A 22,600-nucleotide genomic window follows, 5' to 3' on the forward strand; every position below is an offset into this window, starting at 1 on the left:
TCTAAGAGTATCTGGTGAGTTTATCTCAAGGGAATAAACATAATATCACAACAAGTAAGTTATTTGTGGTCTTTTTTCTCTTCAATGCAAAAAAAAATTCTGTATACCTAATTGCTGGTAACATTTTTTGCCTTTAGCAGCATACATGAGGTATGTTGTTCAATTTAACCTGTATTTTTGGCTTGTGTGAAAGTCTCAAGAATTTTTGCAATGTTGTAATTACCTAGATGCTAATATAATTCTGTTCTTTCAATTAGATTTTCCAATGCCAAGTTTTCTTGTCAGATTTGCAGCTATCTAATGTAGCTCTGAACTTTCCTGTGGCCTTTTGTTAACTCCTTGCAAACATCTGTTTACTCTAGGGCTCATGTTCCCCTTAAAAGTCACGTCCTGTAACAAGAAAAAAAAAAAAAATGTCTGCAACTATTTACCGCTCATCCCCCACCAGATTTTAGTGAATCTCAACAACAGCAGAAGTTTCTGTTGCCACATTTTCCCATCCTTGGAATTTGCTTGTTTATTCCTTTCATGTTACAGTGTCACTCAGTGCTCAGTCAGTGGAGATCAGCTTTCTCTGCTGAGGCTAGAGAAACAACCTTTCTGTGTAGGAGAGGGAGCTACTGGAAATAAGGAGAAAAAAAATCTATATAAAAATACAAAATTAATTAGTAGGTATGTGAAATAAATAACTTGAATGCAGCATTGTCAGCACAGAAAATAGTTCATGTTACCTACATGACACACTTAATTTAGCTGATCTACAGACTTTCTAGAGTCAAGAGAAAGGAAGTCTTTCCTTGTGCAATTCAGGGGACACCATAAATCACCCACCAGCTCAGCCTTTTTATGCTCAGTGAAGGCAGACACCAATGTTGCTAGCTGGTGAATTTAGCTCTTAACAACTGGTAATGGTGAGACACCTTTCAGCTCTAAGTACACTGAAGAGGAGGGGAATTGTGGAACTTAATGGGGGAACAAGAATCACAAATGAGGTAAAGCTCCTGGATACTTAAAAGAATTCCTTATGGATATGTCTGTAAAATATAGTCTGCTCCACACTCCAGCCTTATTGGTGACACACGCAGGGAACAGCACCTATCATTACTGTATTTTCCTATTTGGTGGGAGAACCCAAATGCACATGGCTGCTCTCCCCTGATTTAGCAAGCACAGAAAGTTTAGGAATGATTCTCTGCATGTTCCAGTATTATAACAGAATCCAACAGCAACCACTCTTATGAGCTTTAATACTTGTATTTCTAGAATTGCAGCATGTTGATCCTCCTTTCTAGGCATCTGTGGAAGTATGACAGACTACACTGAAACAGTGCAGGAAACTTTACCACACTGTAGAGTGCCACTGTAAAGTGGCTTTAACATTGTTATTTTATGTCATTAAAGACTATTAACCAAGAAGAAACAAAAAAGAATAGTCATCTTGCTTTCACTAATTGTCTCGAGCAGAAAATTTACAATGCAAGACAATGAAGGCTCCTGTAATATTTGTTATTTTTGATACAAGATTAAACTTTAATAAAAGTGATGTAACATCTCTCAGATGTTGATTTTTCATATAACTAAACTCATAGTAGAGATATGCCTTCAGTCCTAATTACAGTATCCTATTGCACTAATGACATCATTGCTAGTAACACAGAAGATACTATTAATACATTGTTATTGTGTCACAGATCATCATCATTCATGTGCAAATCAATTTGCTTGAATCCAGTAAAGAAACATTTAGGCTTGAAACATCACTAATTTAATGAGGAACGTAGACACAAGATCTTTCCCCCAAAAATCAATGTCTAATTTGTTTGTGGAAAGAGCAGAGGGTGATTAAATGCAGACATATTCTTGAAAATAAATTGCTCTAGCTCAGGATAAAGACAACTTTCTTTTTCTTATAGGCTCTATTTTAATTATTTTTAAGTTTCTTTTATCTGACATGAGTTCCTGAGGGAAAAGTTCTGTCCACTTGTATACACTACTTTGAATCCATGACAATGCTTTCATTTGGGACAGGGAGGCTTAGGTGAATTAGAAAAGAGTATTTAAAAGGCGTCCCCTCTCCCACTCACTATACTTCCCTGCTTCTTCACTCTAACTTCAAGTTTCAGGATACTCACCAAAAACTAGTTTCAGGTAAGTTCACATCTTGCCAAGCACTGCTGTAAATCTCTATCAGCCAGGACGACCTTTTTTTGAAGTCACAACTTACTAGTGGAGTGTGAGTGAAAGCATGTGGCAGCACAACACTGTAAACTACCAGGAGGCACTGGGGAAAAACGGGAGGAAATTTATAGTGAAAACTACTTGGTCCTGTGGACCTGACATCCGCACCAGACATGGTTAGAGTTTGTCTGTTTATTCACTTTGGACTTTTCCTCACAAACAGAACACCAATCTGTGTCTGGAGAACATTAAATGGTTCCTGGACCACTTCTGCCATGTTTCACCCAAGAGGAATCCATTTCACTCGCCTTGATACAGCTCCAGGATGCAAAGCAAGCCACAGTAGGTGGGAATAGTCAGCAGATTGATTTAAAAAGAACACACCGGTATGCACGGGCACATTGACATCAGCTCAGCCCTTGAACACCAAACTCCCTCCTACTCAAACGCATTCATGTTTCTGACCAGTAATTTTTGTTTAAATCCAGATCTTAACATTAGACTCCTTTTCAGCCAGGCATTGTCTTTTTATGTGTATATTTTTATAACCATTCTGAGTTGGATCTTCTGAGCGCTGCCACACAATAAATACTAGGTAACAAACTTGTAGCTTTTTCACACGAAGGACCCTTTTTCAAAAGGGAAATTTAAGTTAAATCACTTGCACTCAATGCTGATTCACAGCAGTGTAAGGATACTTACACCATTTTCTTTGTAAATACATTTTCCAACAGAACATTATTCTTGCATAACTAAGGGTAATATGTCCCTATATTGACAGTCTACATATGCAGTCAAGTTAGTCTCTGTCTGCAGAAACACAGGATCCTTGCAGTCATTCCTTCCAATACAGCAAGGCCTGGGCTGTTCAAATCTGTTATACAGCTCAGTTATCAGAATTTTCTAGGTCACTTTGGACATATTTAAGGGGTAAAGCTTGTGGAAACAATGAAACCTGTAGCATGGCAATATCATAGCAACAAAGTTCAGCTACCATAGTATTCAGTATTTTGGTATTTTAAAATCAAAACTTGATTTAGATTATCAGACATAACAAAGAATCAGTCAGCAAATATTTCTTGGCTAGTATGAAAGCTTTAAGAAAAGACTAGAAAAAAAAAGAAACAGGTTAATGTCGCAGAACAGCTGGTATTTGTAGTAGCTATTTTGGGTGAAAAAAATTTTAAGACTCAGTTTACTTGCCCCTAGCTCACATCCAAAGATAGTATACACATGCTCACTACTATGCCAGACACCTTTCATAGATCCACAGCCTTTCAGAGACCAGATGGGATTCCCTGTGGCACCTCCAATAACTACTGATGCAGGCACAATTGAACTTACCTCCAAGAGTGAGACCCCTTCCAGACAGAGATCCTGAATGTAAGTTAAAAGTCACCTGACCTTACATCAAAGAAAACAGGGACTTGAATCTCAACAGTCTGAATGGAGAGCAGACACAAACAATTACTTGATAAACAATAATGTTAACACTTATTCACCTAGTCTGCCTGGCTAGCTATTTGGAGTTTATCTATATCAGTATTTTGCACTAAAACTGCACAGTAAATAGAAAGCACTTCTGTGTAGGATACAAGCCTGTGAGCCTGCAACACTATATTGCCCAATTAGATAATATAGATGACAAATAGTTAAAATTATAGGAGGTTTGGGTGTTTTGATTTTTTAAATTACGTGCAAAAGTAATTACAGAAGGTACTAACCAGTGTACCATATGCTCCATGTTATGTGGAACAGTTGACAGCTGTAAGCCTTTTAATATGTAACTTACCTACAGATTGTCCATTCGAAGGCTTACAGAAAAAGCTCATGTTTAGATTGTAGAACTGATGATCTATAGAACAGCGCACTGTTTAAGTACATATCCTTAGACTCTCCTTGGACTGCAGCGACCCCCGCATGTGAATTTCCCGCGTGTCCCCCGGCCCGTGGGGAAGAGCTGCTCTGCAGTTCCCGCGAGTCACCGCTGCGGGGCGCCCGCTCCCCGCGGCACGCAGAGCAACGCGCCGGGGAACGGCAGGAGCGGCCACAGGGAGGGAAGCTCCAAAAGTCTAGGAGAAAGGAAAACAAAAATAAACCGACGCTCTAAATCAGCATCACAGTCCTACAACGTCTGCTTAAAACTTGAAGTCATCCTCTCCCCCACCTTGTGATAATCAAAACCGATAGAAAACAATGAGCCAGAACTGTTTCCAAATAAAATTAATTTCAGACTTGAATTCTAGTTCTATGTTTATTCTACAAACACTACGAAGCTACATTTTCTAAGAAGAATTAACACTATATTAACTGGTCTTAAACGTTACCTTGTGTGTTGTGGTACATACGTGTTGCAGTAAAAAATCTAAAAAGAGTCATTCTTCCTGGAATATTCATGTATAGAGAGAGAGAGATCCCAAGCATCTTAGGGTTGAATGGAATTACCTGCATCAGAGATGTGTTAATTAAGATCAAATTCAGAACTCATATATGTACATACATACACATGTACATACACAGGGACCAAAAAAAGCAATTGTTACTTTACCTTCTGAAAGTTCAAAGGCCCTAGAGAAGGCAAATGAATTTCCACTGTACACAAACCCAGCTCAAAAGTGTTAAATGCTTCTTCATCTCTCCTAGTTCAAACAGCCACTATGTTAAGTCTAGTCATCGTCTACCTCCCTCTAGCATGACTGTAACAACATCCTTCAACTGAACCTTTTTAGGTCCAACAAAAGAAAATGGAGATCGCAGGCTTGGGACTTGCAGGTGCACAGGCAGCTGTTGCTTCTGGAGTTCTCTGTAGAGGTTTAGACAGGCACCAAGAACTATTTCAATGGTATTCAACCTGCTGACACAGGTGCCAATAATACCTTCTACAGCACACACACAAGCAAGTATGACCTCAGGAGGAGCATACTGCTTTTAAAATTATCCAAAAAATATTCCCTTTTAGCTGGACACCACAAGGACCCTGTCAACCCAGTTGCCAGATACCAGCACACTACTCATTAACCCTGCCCCAGAGTTCTTCTAAGTTATGGTCAAAATCAAGTGTCACAGCTGCAGACCCCAGGTGGACCCTCTCTATAAATTATTCTGTAAGATAAAGAGCACTGACATATTAGGTTAATATGCCCAGTTTGGCAATGAATGTAATTTCACCTGAGTTAACTTCTTGCAGTAACAAGAAGTTTACAAAGTCTGTCATAGAATGGTGAATGAGTTTGAATGGCAGTGTCCTCTTTCACATTTGAGGATTTTCACTAAAGATGGTCTCCATGTTCTTCACAGACACCCATTTTCTTATATGTATCTCCTTGCATTTCCTCATAACACTTCACTGAGAAAGCCATGGGGTTTTGATGTGATATTAAATGTTACGATTCAGTGCATTCCTCTACCTCCCTGGATTCCAGAATTTAACTCACTCTCAACTTCTGAGAAAGTAAACTGAAGTTAACTAATTTGAAACCAGCTACCTGAAACCAAGAACTGAATTTTTTGTTTGGTTTCTGATTGTTTGTTTGGGATTTTCATTGTTTGGATTTGGTTTGGGGGTGGGTTTTTTGTTTTGGTTTGGTTTGGTTTTTTGTTTGTAGTAAGTTTGGGGTTTTTTTGGGGAGTGGGTTAAGGGAGTTTATTAAATTTAGCATTATTTTCATTACACAATCTATGTTGGAATTGTATCTTGTTTTAATGAGTTGAGAGTCGCTTTTATAAACCATTTGTTTACCCCCTTCGCATTCTTATGTAAGTGTAATCAGGAGCTCCTCTCTGCTGAAAGCAAGATGAGCCTTTTGCCTTAACAACATAACTTCAGTTTATGCCTAGAAAAAACACCATAGATGGAATCAAAAATTCACTGAGGCTCACTTGCTAAATACATACAGAGAGTACAAATATGTTGTCATATGTACACGCAGGCAGCTTAAGTAAAATACAAAAAAGAGCACAGATGAAATACAAGGAAAGTAGCTAGACTAACTAATATTAGCATATATCACCTGCATTTTCATCTAATGTCTAAATGGAGAAAGTAAACGTGTTTAATCCAGCAACAGTTTATCCTCTCCCTCTCTCATTCTTCTTTGAAGATCCACTTGCAGCGTCACATCATTTCCAGAAAAAAAGCTGTTGTAACAAACAGCTTGGCTGCAGTGTGAGCATGGCATCATCTAACCCAGCATTTTGCAAGACTGGGAAACAAGCAGACTCTGCAACACAAGACAGAACCCTACATTCCTCTGCACACCTGGCTGCACTGCCTGCCTGGGCCTGGGGACAAGGCAGAAAGCTGCACGAGGTGGCAGGAGCAGTCAAGTGCTGTTGCTGTGTGTTTCTATAGATCAGTGAGTCAGCCAGTCACCATGCAAAGATAACAGAACCTGGAGGAATAAAGAATTATAGGACGAGTGAAGGCTGCAGTTGCCAAAATGGGATCATTTTGCTCTGCACCACGCCCTCCCTGGCCACATAGTGCTTTTTCTTCTGCTTTGTTATCCCTCACTCTGGGAAACACATCCAGCTACACTTCTTTTTTTTTTTTCCCTGAAGTTGCTTCTAGTCATATCAGTTTCTGCATCTGGCATATCAAATATCTGTGCTGACACAAAGTGAGAACAGCTTTCCCAAGATGGGGCTTGGATTGGTTTAAGTAACACTGGGCAGCTGCACATTGAGGGGTAGGAAGAGACACACAGAAAGAAAAAGCTAATTTTACTAATAAAAAGAAATTCAAACTCAAATATTTTTCAATAAAATGTCTAATAATTCTGCAAAAAGGATGCACTGCTTTACATCCTATTTTGAAAGTGTGAAACTTATCATCTTAGAAGTCATTTCTTTTTAAAATAGACCAATTTCTATTCATTTATACCCTCATATTTTAGGGTTGAAAACTTATTATTAGACTATCCAACATTAGGATAATGACTGTAAGAAGTACATTGTTTGAAGGCAGAAGCTTTTTGTCAGGCTCATGAATGAATCTGCTAATAAATAGTACTTTGAAACATAACTAAAGCATTTTTAAAACCTACGTGTGACAGTTTTGCAGCTGCAAACATTCTCAGCCTCCGTGTATACATCACAAGCTGTGTACACAGAGACACAGAATGTACTGAAGGCACTTGAAATTTCGCTGATGTTATTCCACAGGGAAAAAAAAAAGAAAGATAATAGAATAAACCCTAGAAATACCAATGAGGAGGGGAGAAAAAAAAAAAAAAAGAAAAAAAAGAGAAAACCTAAAAAGCTCACTTTGTTTTCTCAAAGCATCTTTTATCTTTTTATCTTCCCACTAAAATAGACTATATTTTTTCTATACCTAAAATAGGCTATAGTCAACAGATACAAGTACATGGAGTTTTCTATTGCACAATGAATCTATTGAGATAAGTACCAGCTGGATCTATCCCCAACAGCAATAACAGTATGTAGAGCATGATTATAACGTAACAGATTGTGAAACAGAAGAGATGGTTTCACTTATTAAAAGGCCCTTATGTTAATACAGTAACAGAAAAGAGTACACAATGCTTCTAGCAAGGCCTTTATGGTAATACAGTAAATTATTTCAAAGATGAATTCTCCAAAAATATTGCCCATGAACATTTTTAGGAGCTTTATTACATGCATTCATGTGGAAATGTGGGCCCACTGCTGAATGAACCAGGGTACCTGGTGACAGAGAACATTGGAAAAGGCTGATGGACCAAATGCTGCCTTCACCTCAGCCTATTCTAGCAAGTCTGGCCTTCAGGCCCTTCAGTTGCTGGGTGTTACTGGAAAAATCCGTAGCAAGGAAGCTGTTTCCTTGACAGGAGATGATGAAATCAAAAAATACTTGGGCAACCTGGATTTACACAAGTCTCTGGGCCCCAATGTCCTACAAGTCCATGACAACCTACAAGTGCTGAGAGAGCAGGTAAATGTTATCACAAGTCCACTTATGATAATCTTTGATCATGGCAATTGGAAGAATTACTCAAAGACTGAAGAAAAGTGAATATTCCTCATGTCTCCAAGAATGAGGACTCCAGGAATTACACTCCAGTCAGCCTCACCTCAGTCCCTGGCAATGTGATGGAATAACAGTTCCCAGAAACCATTTCCAGGCATATCAAAGACAAGAGCAGTAAAGGGGACATCAGTGTCACTTCACTCAGGGGAAGTAATGCTTGACACCAAGGAGATAAAATTCTACAATAAAATGACTGGTCTGATAGATGGAAGGAGAGCAGTGGATATTATTTACCTGGACAACAATAAGGTTTTGACATTGTTTCACATAAGAACCTCATAGAGAAGCCGAACAAGCAATGAGATTGGCTGAAAACTGGCTGAACATCCTGACCCAGGTGATGGAAATTGATGGAAATCTATCTGAAGAGCAATAATAAGCAGTGTATCCTTAGGGTCAACACTCCAGTACAACATTTTCAATAATGGTTTGGATGATAGGGCAGTGTACCCTCAGCAGGTTTGCTGTGACACTGAACTGGGAGGAGTGCATGATATAATGGAGGGCTGCATTGCCATCCAGAGGGACTGTGATAGTCTGGAGACATGGGCTGCCAGGTACCTCATGAAGTTCAACAAGGGTAAGAGCAAAGTCCTGTGTCTGGGGAGGAACAACTCTATGCACCAATGTATGTTGATGGCTACTCAGGTGGGAAGCAGCTTTGAGGAAAAAGACCTGGGGTCCCCGTGGACATCAAGTTGACCATGAACTAGCAGTGTGCACAGGTAAAGAAGGATGGTGGATTCCTGCACTGCATTAGGAGTGTTGACAGCAGGTGGAGGGAGTTGGTTCTTCCCCTCTTCTCGCACTTGTGAGGTAATGCCTGGAGTTCTGGCATCCCCAGTGCAAGAGTGACATGGGCATATTAGAGAAACTCCAGTGGTGGATCACTAAGATAATTATGGGAATGGGGTATTTTTTCTAGTAGGAAGGGTTGAGAGTGGCTGTTTTTTCTATGATTCTGTTTGGCCTGGAGAAGTTTCAAGGTGGACCATATATATGCGTACATATCTGGAGGGAGGGCGTAAAGGTGATGAAACCAGGCTCTTTTCAATGATGCCCAGTGAGAGGACCAGAGATAATGGGTACAAACTGGAAAAAAGAGACTCTCTGAACACAAGGAAATGCTTTTTTACTATGAGGGTGACTGAGCACCAGCAGAGGTTGCCCAGAGAGGTGTAGTCTCCCTCCTTGGAGACATTCAAAAGCTATCTGGACATGGCCCTGGGCAACTGGCTGTAGGTGATCATGCTTGTGAGTTTAACCAGATGAACTCCAGAAGTCCCTTCCAACCTCAGCCATTCTGTGATTCTGTGAAAACTTACACATGCTATGCCTTGCAAATGTTACATGCTTTTAGCAGGCAAGAACATATACACTGGCAAAGCTAAACATCATGCACGAGAAGTTGGCAAGCAGAGACACAGAAAACCATTCCAAATGTCAAGTAGCTTAAAGGCAGATCTGTGTCCAGCAATGAGTAAAAATGCAAACAGTTTAAACTATTTGACAAGGAAAATTTTTGTTTAAATCACTCATGAACTGACTGAGTTTGTTTCTTCTTTAGACTTTCCAAAACCCATTCCACTGAGCAGCATTTAGCCTTGATTTTGAGATCTTTACAGCTATTCTAGTTTTTTGATAGACTTGGAAGTTGTGTCTTTAGCCATAGCCCTTGTTACCTTCCAGAGGGAATATTTTTTTGTCTTGTTATTGGCAACTCCTAATACATCACTGTTTCTATGTGATATCCACAACTAAAATATATTTGCAGATTTAGGGGTTTTTTGTCTAAAGGCAGTGACCAAGTAAGTAGTCAAGTGGAACTTCAGCTTGGAACAAAGCTAGTGGGAGTAATTGGCCTGTTTGCCAATATTTGTGTCTGCATACGAGTCCCCATCCAAGATGGCCTGCTAACCAAGAAAATTTAGTCACATGGTTGTTGCTGATAGTTCAAGTTGAAAAGAGCCAGCTGCTGTCAGCTTGCATGATGGGTTTTTTTCTAAACAAGGCTCACAGCATTTGGTGCATGTTTTTTTCCAAGAAGCTCCAGTGCCCAGATTTTTGTTCCCCAGTACTGATATCATAATGACGCAGCTTGAAACAGGCTTCTTAATAACATGTTTTGCAGAAGGTAACTCTCCCCCAAGGATTTAGTAATTTCAGAAGAAAATTTTTCTGAAGAAAATTTTAATAATTTTAATGATGTGTTTAAGATATTAATGTTCATTCCTGAATAAACAAAATTTTCTACACTATATTGTACTCATATACAGCTCTCATCTCTTTGAAATGTGACAGCACCTGGGATGCATATTCTGTTGATGTATGGAAAATTGCACAGAAAAGCTTATTGGGCTTGAAATATCAGAAAATCCAGGCAGGAAACAAGAATTAAAAAAAAAAAAATCAAGTATTTTCTTTCTCACTCTGCAGCTGTTGTCTCATTTTTAGGCTGTCTTTTGATACTGGTGCAGTAACAACACCTGATATAGACACCTACTGTAACCAAAAAGTTCTAACATTCAAACAATCAGAAGTGGCACATCCATGAACTTATAATGGAAAGTTAATATAATTGAAATACATTTACAGTGGCAAATATTTCATTCCAGATAAGAGACCTCAGTTCTAGAGATTACTTACTGGCTAGTGACCATGTTTTCCTGTGATAAAAGTACATTTCTGATGCAATAAGGTTTGGACACATACACAGAGGTTCCTGTAAGTCTTGAAAAGAAAAATTTCATTCACTCACCTTACATCACAGGTTTCGTCTTCAGAGTAACAACCTCCAAATGTAAACAGAATACATGTGCTCCTAGAACTTGGGCTTGAAGGCAGATTATGCAAAATGGAATAATAAAGACATTGAAGTTGTATTATGTGTAATAGTTTAAGTAGGATTAGACAGGTTAGAACATCACATTCTCAACTCTTCCATTATCCTTGGACCTGGTAACCATTGCCAGGAACTCAGGGCTGCCTCACAGTCAAAGAGGTCAAAAAAAAGACAAGAGAGACAAAAAACCCTCCGGCAATTTCAGCATATCTGAAATTTACTTTATAGTAAACATAGCTCTTTAATACACAAGTAGTTATCATGTGTGGATATCATACCATTTTCTAAAACTCAGCTACATTTTTAGTCTTGTTTCTACCTTAGGAGAAGATCCTCTTTTTAATTTTCTTTACAAAACTATTACTTCTAAATTTAAGGATTTTTCAGCAGTATCTTCAGGTGAAATACCTTCTCAGCTACTACTAAGAAATCACTTCAGTCCTTTTTAGGCAGAGACATGCAGCACTTTAGCGAACGGAGAAACTGAAACAAGATTTTCAGGTCTCCCCAGAAGTGCAGTTCTGCAGAGCCAGCACAGGAGGTCTCCAGCACACCCCGACACGCATCCCTTAGCCTTTCCTCATAAAGAGGAATAATATGTAATGCATTCATACAAAATGCTCAGAAAGCATTTCCAGGTTAGCTTACCTCTATCTGAAACAGCTCAGCCCACATATGCAAGGTGCCAAGCACCTAAGTTGCAAATCTTGCAGAAAAGACAAAACAGACATGGGAAGCATTGCTGCCCATCAGCTACGGGCACATCCTCAGAGCAGTTGAGTTCTCTTAATTTCTCTAATTGCTGGAGTTCCAGCAATTACAGTCCTCTTAATCCTGTCTTCAGGATTGCCTTCCTCTTCATCCTGTCTTTCCCTTCGCTTCCCTAATTTCTACTGACTATATGCAATTACACCACCTACCTGTCATATTCACATGCTCCTGTTGGAGCATATTGTAATACTCGGGCACAAACTGGTACAAGGAGTATTAGGAATACAGCCTTGATTTCTCCATTTCTCTCTGCCACTTTTAAAAACACAATATCCCAATGCCTTGTCTTCCCATCCATATCATTCCCCAGATGTTTTCTAGGTGTCTTAAAAAGGTAGCAGATATTTTGGGTACAGGTAAGAACCTGATATTTTGTCAACATGTAGATTATCATAGGTCAGTTTGAGTTCAAAGGGACCTTTAAAGGTCTTCTAGTCCAACCCCCCTGCAGTGAGCAGGGACACCTTCAAGCAGATCAGGTTGCTCAGAGCTCTGTTCAACCTGACCTTGAATGTTTCCAAGGATGGCGCATCTACCACCTCTCTGGGCAGGTCCTAGATGTTCCAGTGGTCCACCACCCTCATTGTAAAACATTTCTTCCTTATATCTAGTCTGAATCTATCCTTTTTCAGTTTAAAATCATTACTCCTTCACTCCTATCACTACACTCCTATCACTACAAGTCCTGTTAAAAAGTTTCAGCACTGAAAGGCCACAGTGATTCCCCTGGAGCCTTCTTCAGGTTGAACAACCCAAACTCCCTCAGTCTTCCATCATAGCACAGGTGTTCCATCCTTATTATAATATTGGTGGCCTTCTTCTGGACCTGCTCCAGAGGTGCTGAGGGCTCCAAAACTGAAGCCAGGTCTCAACTGGAGTAAAGGAACAGATTCATTTGATCTGGCCACTAGGTGGGTCAGGCAGAACTTGCCCTTGGTGAAGCTATGGTGGCTGTCCCAAATCACCTCCCAGTCCTCTATGTGCCTTAACATGGCTTGTGGGAGCATCTGTTCCATGATCTTGTTGAGTAAATCAGCCTTCTCCTTGTCCCTTGTTACCCAATTGCCAGCTTTCTTCATCATGGGGAAGACACGTTCTTTGATCTTCCTTTTCTGGATGACTACCTATATATGCCTCATCTCTGTTAAGCTTCAAGTTCTCCAGTGAAGCCAGCAGGTCTCAGAGCAACAGGCTGAGGGCTCTCACCAGCACCCTGTCCCTCTAACCTTGGCATGTCATCCCACAGCTTGTCACACACAGTCCTGGTGTGGACACCAGTCCCCCTCCCCCTTCAAGTCTAGCTCAAAGCTCTGTCACGGAGCCCCACTAGCTCATGAGGAAAGACCTCCCTTCCCCCTCTGAGAAATGTGAATCCCATTTGACACCAGGATGTCTGATGCTGTGTAGGCCATCCCATTTTTGAAAAATCCAAAACTGTTAGTAGCACCAGTCGTGGAGCCATGTTTTAATAGTATGGTCCCGTCTGTTTCAACCCATGTAGCTGCCTGAAACTGGAAAGATAGAGGAAAGAACCACCGGTGCTCTAGATTCCATTACCAACCATACCAAGGCCCTGAAGTCTCTTTTGACTGCCCTTGGACTACACATTGCAGCTCCATCACCGCCCACATGGAACAGCAATAAAAGGTAGCAGTCCAAGGTTGGGGAGTTTCCTGGTGATGTCCTTGACTGGGATCCCAGGGGAATAGGCCTCGGCCACACCTGCACTGTACATTACATTCAAAGGAGACCAACAACATGCCAAACATACTGTGCTTGCCTCAAGCCTTGTTGGCCTCAGCCCCCTACTCATCTGTGGGTATGTGTAAATAGATGGCTTATTACTTACTGCATTTTAGATGAAAGGGAGACCCAAAACCAGCTTAAATAATGATCAGCAGGCAGAATCACCCTGTCAACTTAAACATGTAAGTTATCATTATGAATACAGGTCATTTGATTTTAGAGAACAAGATTCCAGAGTTGCTTCCTTAAGGTATTAATTCTTATTACATAATTTTAAGTAGTAATTTTCTCATATTATTTTTATGTCTTATTTTCTTAATTGTATTTTGTTCTTTGTATTAGTTTGAATTAAATTTATCACTCATTTATGACAAAAATAGAGACATAATTTTAAAAAATTTAATCTCACTCGACTGCTGTTTCTAGAACTAATGGCTAGAGAAATAATTGCTGGCACCCTATCTTGCAAAACTAACTGCTTTCAAGACTTTATTTGTGTGTATTACACACGTTCTGTATGCTTGCTGTTTGGCCAAAATGTGAGTGTACCTACAGATTACTGAGTGAAGGGCAGATTAGCATGATGTCTATTCCATGGTTTGGACTAATGCTCTTCCTTGAGCATTTTTCTCCTTGGAATGAAGTACGTCATTTCGTAACAAAAAGCTGGAAGTGCTAAGGCATTTTTTTTTTGTGCTGGGAAAAAGTTGAGGATTGAAGTAAGCATTCAATTTTTTCAAATTCTCCAGACAATTATACCAATATCAGTCTTAGTCAATTTATCACTATTTTTCTTTCTTAAGTATGTATGAAGAGGTCAATAACTTTAACTGAACTCTCATCTTTGAAAAATCCAATTTATTCTAATAGGAATAAATGCTATGTCATCAACATGCAGTATTCTGTAAGTATATATTTTTAGCAGATTTATGAAAGGTATTGATTTGGTACATCTGGCCAATTCCATGTTTCTAAAATCCCAGCACATTTCATTTATAAAATAATATTTCAGAAAAAAAGGTGACCTTCACAGAGCAAGCAATGTTTTTTTTTAAAAACTATTTAAGTGTGCATCTATAATTTAAGAAATCTGCAGAGAACTGGGTTGGTGGGGTTTTTTGTTTTGGGGTTTGTTTTTTGGTGGGTTTTTTTGGTTTTGTTTTTTTTTTTTGTTACCTTGGCAATGCAGAGCATGCTTTGAGAAAGAAAAAAGCCAAGATATTGACTGATATTATTTTATAAATACATACTGCCTTTCTTACAGGGTCTCCAGTCTAAATTAAGCATACAAATTGGATGTAGTAAATGAAGGTAAACAGTGAGGAGGGACTGAAATGAAGAAGACTGTGCTGGTACAGTGCAGTGCAAAATTATATGTGAAACAAATATTGGTATAGGGTAAATTGACAAAGTCTGCAAGATACATAGCTGATGACAGAAGAAAAGCAGTCAAATAATGTATAAAACATTAACCTACAACCCTGTAACTCCAAACAGCAGCAACAGCAATTTACTTGACTATCCTAGGTGAATAATCAAAAGAACAGCACTGATGACTAGCTAAGTCAGCTTTATGCCCTTGTCTCCACAAGGACACAAGGCAGGCAGGGATCCAACGAGGCACTGGAAGTGGGACAGCCCACAAGAGAGCCTTCAGCCCATCATGCCACAGGAGCTTGAACTACTGTCAAGCAGCTCATTTGGATGAAGGGGGGGCATGACTGCTTTCAGCAGGTCAGCAATTTGCATTCTTCCCATTTATTTATGTGTGCCTTTTATTTATGCACACTTTCAGAGCATCAGAAATATCAAAAAGCTCCTGCTTCAACCACAATGCCTTTTTGGAGTGACCCACACCAAATGGCAACTTTCACAAATACCCATCAGGTCTGAGGGCAGGACCCTCTCGGCGTAGAGCTCCAGGCATACCAGAATGAACTGGGACTTCTGTCCTGAAATTATGTAGCAAATCATGAAACCATTGGAACGGCTCACTAGAGGAAAATATGATACAGGTCTACATCATAATCAGTGTTAGAACTAAAGCACTGGATAATATAGTTGCTATATCAGGGAGCAGGAGCAGGGAACTAAAGGTAGATTATCCTAATAAAAAGAAGTGCAACTTTTGCTTTTAGAAACCTTGTTTAAAAAACACAGCTTTATTGGTTTTTCACTGTTTAGAAAGAAGCAAGTTTACTCACTTCACAATATAAAGTGTTGAGAATACCAACTACATACCTAGATAACTATGCACTTCTTACTTTGTCTTTGCCAATTGGACTAGGGAAGGCCCATCAAGTACCTGCAGCAGAAATAGTTGCAAATCTGGGGTACTCCATATCCCAAACATAAAATCTATTCCTTTAGGAACAACTTATCAGGACAACCAGCACACAGTATAAAAGATTGTTTTAAGAAAAAAATCAGCAAGTTAATATTGCAGTACAGGCTGCCATGAGAAAGCTCCTCAGGTACCCGTGAACCGCATGAAGAATTCTAACAGTACAAGCTAGGACAGGATCAACATTTTCTTTCATAGCCATCTATCTGATACCAAGATGCATCCTCAAGAGAAAATGTCTCCCTGTTGTCCAAAGACACCAACTGCAGCAAATGAAACTATGCCCAAGCAAAGTCCATCTTAAGTGTCAAGGGCAGCTTGTGCATACAGCATTAGTGCACTTCAACACAAGGAAAAGAAATTGTTTGTGACACTCAGACTAGCAGGAGATGCAAAGAGGAATAGCATTGGCACATCAGGAGGTAGCAAATACATTCAGCTGCAAAGATTTCTTTAGCAGTATACAGAAGTTGAAAGCGAAATTTCAGCCAAAGCTACTAAAATTATGAGGACCCAATCATCAAGACAACACTCAAACCAAGGACAAGCTTACAACTATGAAAGGAATAAAGGCTGACACTGCCTAAGCTACATAAACATCACTGAATTCCTGATTTTGGTTAAAACACAAATTCAGAAACCTCAATGACCCTAAACCTGAAATGAAAAATTCAAACAATACTTCAGTGGACAAGAAAAAAAAAAAAAAAAAAAAAAAAAAAAAAAAAAAAAAAAGTACTAAGAGCAAACGACGCAGTGTGACATCCCAGCAGCTTAGAGGTCAGCAAAGATTTAAAAAACATGCAGTGTGTGCCACATCTACTTCCGTGAGAACTCATTGCACTCAAATTAAAAACAAATCCTGCAAAACAAAGGCTGAAACTAGAAACTTAAATCAAAGACTAGTAGGTGCAAAGACACCAAAATAATGTCTGCATCAGACAGGTGATTTAAACAAACAATCACCTCGTACTCTTAGTGATAGTTACAGACAGGATCACTTGACTGAATAGAGAAAATTGCCCTCTGCAAGCAGACCGACATTCTGAAATTAATATTTATGCACAGTGACTCCACTAGATATTCAAATAGGCCCTTAAGGGAGCTTTGCCCAAAAGTGACAACATTTTTATGTCCCTAGTGCAAAGATAACATGAAGGAACATAACCATATGAACATAACCATAACCTTCAAATACCTGCCAGAAATACCTGGAGAAGTGTAATTAAAATTGGCAATAGTACCTACAGGACACTTACGGACCTCTGCAAGCTTTAGTCCAATCCCTTACTGGAAAAGTGTGATACTAACTGCCTAAAGACGCTACTCCATCTACTCAGAAACTATCAGAATTTGCAACCTGTTGCATTCTAGCTGAAATGGCAATGTTACATCCTATTTACATGCCACATGAAAAGAAAGAATGTATCCAACTGACTCCTTAACTGAAGCAGCTCTACAGTATAAGCAACCAAGAACTTCTTCACGATCTTCAGTGAATTACACAACTTTCAGTGAATTACAGAAGACGCACAAAGACATTAAATGTGTGACATGCCAGTTTTCATAAGAAGTATTAAAAGAGCAAAACACAAAGCTACACCAAAAAAAGCTGCACAAAAAAACAATGCCTATGCACACTACTCTGGAAAGCCAACTGCTTGAAGAGCAAGTGCCAGAATGGAGACATCCCAACCAAACAAATGTTGTAATCACAGAATATTCTGATTTGGAATGGAACCACTATGATTACCAAAATTCAACTCCTGCCCCTGCACGGGACAGCCCTCAGAGTCACACCATGTGCCTGAGAAAATTGCCCAAACACTTCTTGAACTCAGGCAGGCTTGATGCTGTGCCCACTTCCCTGAGGAGCCTGTAATACACAACATGGAAGTAATTCAGTCCTGTACAGGTCTTCAACAGTATTTTGTAAAGACACACGTTTTTATAGAGAATGCATACTGGTTAAACATGAAAAGCAGCAAAAATGTGATTTACAAAAAAATAATAGTTAGACTAAATAAACCGTTTCAATCATACAACAGACTCCTCTGCCTTATAAGATTACCGTTTGCATTTGAGAAGTCTGGCCAGAACCACAGCTGCTCCCTCAGTTCCCCTCCGCCCCAACTCCCTTCATCGATCCTGAGCCACACTCCATTTCTATCTGACAAAGACTTCAGCACATAAAACCTCAAACTTCGTATTCATCACATCATAACAAAGTAGGAGTTATGCTATGAATATATTATAGGCACTACACAGAAGCATGAACAATCCAGCTTTCAGGCAGCAATTGAGAAAAGGGCTATATACATGCAGACAAAGAACTGGAGTCTGAACTTGTCCTGTCTGGGTACACTCCTTTCAAGCCTTCTGAGCACAAAAATGCTGCCTCCTTCCATTGTTTCTGAGGACTACACACAAAGCACACTTTGGGAGGAAGGAAATGGGTGGTGCTGTGTTCTACAAAGGAGCAAAGAGAAGCTGTGTGAGAAAGCTGCTAATATAAGCAACAGGAAGAGGTTAACAGGGAGGGAGAATTATGCATCTAAAGAACAACAAGGGAGGCATGAGAAAGAGGAAAAGCACGTATTTGCTGGGAAGAGGAGAAGCAGCAAAGTGCACCCTTTTGTAGTCAACAAAGCACTTAAAACATGAATGAATTGTTGAGTCATATTCAAGGGCAATAAATACATAAGCCATATGAACATGAATTTTGGTAAAGCCTGTTATGAGATTTTTGTAAGTACAATGACTGACTTGCCAAATGAACTTCACGTGGACCAAGGCAGAGCATGCAAAATCTCAGAAGCTCAGCAATTTTTCCAACATTAATTGACCATAAAACAAAATGCAACATTCTGTAAAAACTTTTATGTTCAGCCTTAATGACAGAAAGACTTCTATCAGTTTCAGGGCTGTTCAGCCAAAACATTGCACTGTGCTACTACCTCCTCTCAGGGAGCTACAGAAAACAGGACTCCAGGTTTCCTTGGAAATTGCATTTCACAGGTTTTCTTTTTCTCCTCTACTAAGAAGGCACAGACTTTCTCAAAGCACAGTACCAGAACCCGAATAGAATTCTTCAGCCAAGTCTTCTGCTAACATTACTTAGAGTGAAATATTCACTTACTTCAAGCTACCCAAGATACAAACACTGTCCAGAATGTGTCATCAGCAACAGTAAGAAATAAAACCAAAACGAATTTTTTTAGTAATCAGGAAAACCTAGACTCTATCCTTTAACCTAAATCAAAATAAGCAAAGGAAAAAGATTGACAAATTAGTATGTTGGAGGATGAAGAAGAAAAACCAAAATGGACTGAAGTAAATCTGAATTAGACTTTTTCATTGACACAAAAAAACAAGGATTCTTCAACTGAATAAATACCTTGAAACCAAAATGAGTCTGCAGTGCCACTATATGGCCAAGAAAGAAGAGAGCTCAGGAATAATCCATCTATAGCTATGTACCATAGCTACTAGTTTTGAAAGAGCTAGTATTTGATACCACAGACTGAATACCAAGACCTGGTAAAGCTGTCACATGAGGAGCTACACCAGGGGACTAAAGCGTTACAAACATATGAGAAATGTGCCAGGGACAAACAAGTCATCAGTCTGAACTAATAAAACCTTGAGAATGCATCTTAAAAGAGAAAATAGTTTATAGATTCTGGAGAAAATACAGAAAGGAATAAAATGCAAGGTAGAGGCAATATTGAGCAAAACAAACCACCTACTTGCGCAGGAGGGAATAAACTATGCACTGTAAGACATCAGTTTGGAGAGGGACTACTGCTGGAGTTCTTGATGATCAGATTATTACCTTAATAACGAACAATAATGACCAAAGAACAAATAGTTGAGAGTACAGTGTTGGAAGAGACTGACAACAGATCAGAATATTGTGAGAGAAGAACATGATGACATGATAATGACAGTGACAAAAGTAGAATAAAATTCAGATCAAGATGCAGATCAGGCTTCCTTTTAAGCAGAATTTTTAGACATCTACATTAAAAGAAAAAGGAAAACAAAACAAAACAAAACCTAAACAGAAACAACACAGCAAAAAACCCCAAACAAACTGCACAAGATGCAGAGTGCATACAAGTTTCCATTCTACCTGTCCCACTTAAGTTTGACTTATTCTGACAGGACAGATAGGAAGAACATATGGCCAACTGTAAGGCATAGGTACAAGAAAAGAGAAAGGAAGAGAGCTGCTCAGCCCAAAGAATGCTTAATGCAAAAATCACATACACATATAAACCCGCACATGAAAAGGCTCATTATCTTTTGAAACCAGAGGAATGGATCAAGAAATCTCCCAAGTAAGAAATGCAGCAACAGCACTGTATCTTCTTAAGAGCAAAACATGCATCAAGGCCATATGAGGGTTGCCGGGACTGCCAAACCAGAACAAATCCAGTTCTACACTGATGTTGGAAGGAGGGCCTCAATGTGGAAGGTTGCTTTTTATCAGTGCAATTTCCTGTGTTTTACTTGGACTCTGACCAAAGACACGACACCAAGGCAGAAAAGCCATCCTGGACCTCATGATCTAACTTCTCTGAGAAAGCCAGAGTTCAGATCATCTTACTCGTTACACAAAACTCAGTAAAACTAGTTAAAACTCTCATGTTTCTCTAGTTATCATAAAAACCTCAAAACATATTGAACACAGCACCTAGGCAATTTATCTCTGCCACACCTATTGGCACAAGTGGCAAATTTTTCCTGGAGCCATATCAGAAGATAACGAACTGCATGCCAGAACAGTTTGGTGGTTACTGAGAAAACATTATAAGCATCACTACTCCAGTGTAAGTTTCACTGAAAAAAATGAATGCTGCACTGGCTTCTTTTCCAGTGCAGATATCCTAGCTAAAAAAGTGGATGCTGCAATAGTATACAATGGGTTTTTCCCTATACATACACACATATAAAATGGGGTTTTATATACGTAATGTTTTTATATACATACATACAGGATTTCATTGCCAGCAAGTGCAACAGTGCTGCAAAGAAATAATGCTCCTTTCAGACATTAGACTACCTTAGACCAAACCTACGCCTTTAGGAATCAACTGAATAAAGAAAGAAAATCCAAATTAATTCTCCAAACTGAAAGAGAAGACTGAGCATGTCAAGCCACCAAGTAAAAAGCTGAGGGAGCTATGAGTCTACACTTAAGGAGAAACCAGCACTTCTACTTAACACAAACTTCAGTTTTGACACAGAAAGCCAAGACCCATTTCTCTAAAGAGAATGCTGTGTGTAGGTGTGTAGAGTGTCACTGTAAAAATTTAATCCCAGGAAAATCAAATGTGAACAGTTTAAGATTATGCTGTTGATGGTTGCAAGCAGTTTAATATCTGCAATTAATTCCTACATACTCACCACATATAACCAAGAGAGAACTTTAAAGGTTTTCATGTTCTAATAAAAACCCTAAATTTTCATTTATGACAATTTCAGTGGAAAACAGAAAGTACTGGATTCCACCTTACATCAGCAATAAACCTACTTCCACTCCCAGCCTTCTCTCAAAGCATGCCATTTTTAGAGACAAGACTGTAAAGCTTACTCTAAGAACAATCCAGATTAAAATAATCATCTCACATGGCTGCTGTCTCCTGAGGGGGTCAATTTTCAAAGTAATTTTAACAATGATCAAATCTTCTTCGATGGATTTGTGTTATTTAATTTACGTTAGAGAGGCTATTGCTGCTACATAGGCATTATTCACAGAAGTAGTTTTAATGTTTCATTCCCTATCAAGGACTACATAAATATTAATACTTGCAATTAAATCATTACTTGAAATCTCTAGAGCTGATTTTGTTTCAACTATGAAACAATCCATATGAGACAGCCTGGAAATTTATTGCATTTCCTACTAGTCTTGAAAAAATAGCTGGCTTCTGGTGTTGTTTCTTTTTTAAAACAAAACCTGTTCCTCACTTTAGGCTGACCAAATACTTGAGTCTTAGATTTACAGATGTAAAACATGCATGCTTCTCCAAATGACCAAGATGAACCCATCAAAGCAACACCTTCAATACTTCAGCTTTTACAGATTCATACTGAGTCCAATGTGCAATATACTACATAAAGGAGTAGCCTCTGCCTCAGTAAGTTTCAGTAAAAAACAAACAAACAAACAAACAAAAACAACCCCCCCACTCCCACCCCCCCACCTCCAAATAACTGAATGACATTACCTCACACACACACACAAAAAATCCTTAGATTTCAGGGTTCCCTTCCATTTTGGTGAATGTAACACTGAATCCCAGCAATTGGTATGTATTTGTCTGCATCTTGCTGCATTCACTCAGTAAGTACAAAATTCATATTACACATACTACAGCTACCAAACCCGTTTCAAATGTCACACCAAGGCCTTTACTTCTATTGAATCGGTTTCTGAGTGATGCGTTATTTATCACCCACTCCATAATGAATTAAGCTATGTGTATTGGATGCTATGTTGAGGATGTCTCTACATGATGTGTTCTAAAAATACTAATTACAGTAAGAAGGCATAAACAGGAGGATAGGGAGTGCTGCGTAATTCAATAATACATCAAGCATGGAGAAAAAATTGACAAGTGTGCAAACACCTCACAAGTTTGTAAGAAGAATTATTTCCCTATCATTGTGCCTTTAGTTCTAC

This window comes from Chamaea fasciata, unplaced genomic scaffold (genome assembly GCF_029207755.1).
Source record: "Chamaea fasciata isolate MVZ Bird 193981 ecotype frontalis unplaced genomic scaffold, bChaFas1.0.hap1 SCAF_6, whole genome shotgun sequence".
Classification (NCBI taxonomy): Eukaryota; Metazoa; Chordata; class Aves; order Passeriformes; family Sylviidae; genus Chamaea; species Chamaea fasciata.